The sequence below is a fragment of the Triticum urartu genome, chromosome 7A (genome assembly GCF_056163025.1).
Source record: "Triticum urartu cultivar PI428250 chromosome 7A, HENAU_Tu73, whole genome shotgun sequence".
NCBI classification, from domain to species: domain Eukaryota; kingdom Viridiplantae; phylum Streptophyta; class Magnoliopsida; order Poales; family Poaceae; genus Triticum; species Triticum urartu.
Window position 1 is genome coordinate 21,009,215 of NC_141879.1, and position 5,084 is coordinate 21,014,298.

General features: G+C 46.3%; 1 pseudogene; it reads right to left on the reverse strand.

The window, feature by feature from the left end:
• Positions 1 to 2,823: 2,823 nt before the first annotated feature.
• LOC147957087 (uncharacterized) lies at positions 2,824 to 4,173 on the reverse strand (annotated as a pseudogene).
• Between the last annotated feature and the right edge of the window lie 911 nt (positions 4,174 to 5,084).

The following is a 5,084-nucleotide window of genomic DNA, read 5'->3' on the forward strand; positions in this document are numbered from 1 at the left end:
TGCCCAGCTCGGCGAACAAGCGAAGCAATCGTGCCTCCCGCTCAAGGTGCCTAGCCACAACGTCGCTAATGATCCGAGGATGGTGCCCGGTTATAGCAATCTTGCAGATTACCTGCCCAACGAAGTACATTATGAACCCATGGACATGTAGATACAAAGATACTAGTACGGGAAGCCTCTCGTCAAAGATGAAAGATCTCTATCAACGATGATGTGAAGATTGCATGATTGGTACTTGAAAATCTGCAGAGACTCTGGGGGAGGAGTACTTTGTATGTGAAAGTTAAAAAGGAGCATGACCTCGTTGGAATTGATCTGTTGCCTGTTCCATTTGAGGAGTTCTATCAGTTTTTCAATCAATTGGCCCTCGATAAAACAACGGTCGCCTGCTACTGTCTGTAAGTAGTACTACTTCTGTCATTAAGTTTCTCTATATATCTTAGCTCTTTCATTGCATGTATTTATAATCATCCTCACTATATTATGCAGATTGAAGATCGCCGAATTGAAGAAAAGACAAGTCGGTGATATTGGGTTCATTAACACATATCTCATAGATGCAACTCAGGTTAAACTTCATGCCGCAGCTACCGAGGCCAACTTGCTACGATCGTTCGTAATAAATCAAAACAAAGATATAATACTCTTTCCTTACAACTTCAGGTGAGTGTTACTGTCTTGTGCGTATTCGGTTTCCCTTATATATTAGTCAAGGTTATAGTAATGTAATTCATGAGTTATGCATGTGTGTGCAGTTTCCACTATATTCTCCTAGAGATTAAGCTTGAGCAGGGAGTAGTAACCGTCTTGGATTCTAAACGAAAAGATCCCCAGGAGTATGCGGACATGACTGAAATCCTCAAGAAGTAAGTTAAATCGATCATTATCCACCATATCAGCAACTTTGTTCATTTCCTGATATCAAGTAATTGTTTTCTTTGTCCGGCAGGGTTTGAAGAAAATTCACCAAAACAGTTCCGGGACTGCCGAAGGAGCTGGAATTTAGACACCCGAAAGTAAGTACTATAGTAGTATGTTCCGCGCATCTCCTAGTGATTCAAGCGCTAGTTTCATCAATACCATTTAGCATTCTTGCTTATCAGTTTGATTGACCTCTATTTCTTGTAAAGTGGTTGTGGCAGGAACAAGAGAATGATTTCTGTGGATACTACATCTGCGAGTCCATCCGCCACACGACCTGTGAGCGGGGCGGGTACTCTAACGAACAATATGAAGTACGTAAATAACAACATTCACAATTTTATTTTATTACCATCATTTGTGTTGAGTTTCATTCATATATATATATATATATATATATATATATATATATATATATATATATATATATATATGTATTGACCCCCTTCTTCAAATTAGATGTTTCGGAAGCGGGATGAACTCCTAGCACCAGCTCGCATGCGAGCAATTCAAGAGGAATTGGCGGCATTCTTTCTTGACCACGTGATCCCTGAAGACGGAGAATTCTATGTGGACCCTGAGTCCGTATGATTATATTTGTAAGAGATAATTATTGTATATATGTAGCCGGTAGTGTCAGATAGATATACGAGAACTTGTTGTTCGACCAATCTCTCGGAGAAGGAGAGGTGGTCGATATCACTTCTCTCTGTATGCATATATGTTCATGACGATCTTCTGTTTCCTTCGTTTGCTTACTAGCTAGCTAGCGTGTCTAGTCCTCTCTATACGTATGTATAGTACGTATCGTCGACCAAGCTCGGACATAACAGAGGACACTTCTCTCTATTAATTATAGCTAGCTAACACAATATATGAAACACCTAAATTAACCCCCCAAAACCCCCAACCCCCCCCCCCCCCCTTTCAAAAAAAAAACAAAAACCCCAGCCACAGAAGTGCTGACGCGTGGATGCCTATTGGTCCCGGTTGGTGCCACCAACCGGGACCAAAGGGTCTCCTGACTGGGCTCTGCGCACTGCCCACGTGGAGGGCCTTTAGTCCCGGTTCTGGATTGAGCCGAGACTAAAGGGGGGAGGTATTAGTACCGACACTTTAGTCCCGGTTCCGGAACCGGGACTAAAGGCCCTTATGAACCGGGACTATAGGCCCTTTTTCTACCAGTGTCAGGGAAATCCCAACGCATTCCACTAGTAGAAGGTGCCACTCCGTGAGATATGTCGGAAGAATCCAAATTTTATTAGAGCACTAGACCATCATGCGGGCGCGTTGTCGCGCATGTTCCTTTTTACAATAGATTATTTGGAATTTCCATCAATAGAAAATAAACATGGACGTTAAATTTTCATAAATTAACCTATACATAGTTAAGTTGCTAACGAAAAATTAACCAGGCTGTGTTGTAGTGCAAATGGGAAGCTGATCACACATTTCCACGCCCATCAATACAAGTTTTTTGAATGTCCAATGTCCATTCATGTGTTAGACCAGAAACTGAAATAAAAAAAGTTTCACAAATAGTATGATACATTACTCCCAATCAAAAGGGTTAGAGCATCTCCAGCCGTTGGCCCCCCTAGGACGCATGAAAATCGCCCCCTGGCGGCGAGCCGGCGATACAATCAGCGCTAGGGGCGGTTTTGCGCCCAGTCGCCGAAATTGGCGCACTTTACAGCCCCATTTCGGAGAATAAAGGGCCCATATGGGCGAGAATAGTCTCATATTCAGCGTGGTTCGCCGTGTCTCGACGTTCAATTATCAACACAATTTTTTCTTACCACATATTTCATCACAGAAAAATCAAATACTTCAACAAAATAGTACAACAACAAATAGTTCAATACAAATTATATAGTTCAATAAATAAAAACTCATATTTCATCACACGGCGTCCCCCTTGAGCCTCCATAGGTGCTCAATCAGATCTTTCTGCAGTTGATGATGCACATGTGGGTCTCGGATCTCCTGACGCATACTGAGATACGCAGTCCAAGTTGCCGGTAGCTGGTGATCAACTTCGACTAGAGGACCCTGCCTGTAGTATGGTTCAGTGTCAAACACTGGGTCTTCTTGCTCGCTCTTGATGATCATGTTGTGCAAGATGACACAGCAAGTCATAATCTCCCACATTTGATCTTTGGACCACGTCTAAGCGGGGTATCGGACAACAAAAAATCGAGATTGGAGCACACCAAATGCCCGCTTGACATCCTTCCTGCACGCCTCCTGAATCTTCGCAAACCAGACGTTCTTGCCTCCTGGCACAGGGTTTGAGATGGTCTTCACAAATATCGACCATCTCGGATAGATGCCATCAGCTAGATAGTACCCCTTGTTGTAGTGCCGCCCATTGATCTCGAAGTTCACCGGAGGAGAATGACCTTCAACAAGCTTGGCAAAGAAAGGAGAGCACTGTAGCACGTTGATGTCATTGTGAGTTCCTGGCATACCAAAGAAGGAGTGCCAAATCCAGAGGTCCTGTGTGGCCACCGCCTCAAGCACCACACTGCAACCGCCTTTGGCGCCTTTGTACATCCCCTGCCAAGCAAATGGGCAATTCTTCCATTTCCAATGCATCCAGTCGATGCTTCCAAGCATCCCAGGAAATCCTCTTGCTGCATTTTGTGCTAGGATCCGAGCAGTGTCTTCCGCATTGGGTGTTCTCAAGTATTGTGGTCCAAACACTGCCACCACTGCCCGACAGAACTTGTAGAAACACTCTATGCTGGTGGACTCGGCTATGCGCCCATAGTCGTCGAGTGAATCACCGGGAGCTCCATATGCAAGCATCCTCATCGCTGTCGTGCACTTCTGGATGGAGGTGAATCCAAGAGCGCCGGTGCAATCCATCTTGCACTTGAAGTAGTTGTTGAACTCCCGGATGGAATTCACAATCCTGAGGAAGAGCTTTCGGCTCATCCGATGACGGCGCCGAAATGTTTTCTCGCCGTGAAGTGGAGCATCGGCAAAGTAGTCAGAGTAGAGCATGCAGTAGCCTTCGAGACGATGTCGATTCTTTGCTGTCACCCGCCCAGGCGCCGAGCCACCTCGCCGCGGCTTTTCATTGCTCGCCAGCAGCTGGGCGAGGGCGGCGAGCACCATGAGATGCTCTTCTTCCTGGACGTCGGCCTCGGCTTCCTCCTCCAGCAGCGCGGCGAGCGCTTCCTCGTCATCCGAGTCCATCGCCGAGGCAGGCAAATCGCCGAACACCTTGCACCCGGTAGGCGTCTACCCGCCGTTAAACTGCTCCTCCGCGGCCGAAAACGGCGGCCGAAAACGCCCAGCTGCTGTTGGAGGGGCTGCCGCGGCGAAGCGCTGCTATTTTTCCGGCGGGGAATGACTATCTAGCGGTGAAGGGCGGCGGGCGGCGCCGGGATATAGCTAGTGGTGGCCGAGGGCGCGGGGGGGGGGGTGGGAGGCGAGTCTGGGAAGAAAACCTTGACTTTTCCCCTGACGGCGTGGGCCAGCCACGCTTTTCCCTTGCGCCGGAGCCCCCAACTGCTCCCCAGTGCGCCGGGTTCGGCCTGTGACCGCCGCGTGGAAAAAAGGGCCGAGCCGGCGATTTTCGGCGTCTTGGGGGCGCGATTGGGCCATTTTTTTTCGCGCCAGCGCCGAAAAAGTGGTCTGGGGGGCCTGTTGGGGGCGCGGCTGGAGATGCTCTTAACAACAGTTCCACCACCTCCCAAGACGAAGTTGTCATAAGTATTATTTTCTTAAACAATTTATAAGATATCGTCCCATCATGGCGGTGGAAACTACAACATTGGAAGAAATTGTAGAACTTACAAGGTGCAAGAATTTGAACAAACCATCTTCAACAAAGATGTTCGAATTTTGAACTTTTATTACCATTGAGGCATTCCACACACACACAAAGAGAGGCTTTGATGTAGAAAGAACCATGAAACTGCAAAATTGTAAATTAGAGTTCAGGATTGTGGTGTTGACACAGAAAAAAAAACCATGAAACCGCAAAATTGCAAATTAGATTTCTACATACACTAGATTGACTCTCAAAACTATGACGTTGATCATTGCACTTTGTAATGGTGCCAATGATAGGTTATCAGCAAATATGCACTAGTGATGATTTATTTTCTATTTGTGTGTCTCTAGCTATATTTTTTTTGCTGCTAGTGAGT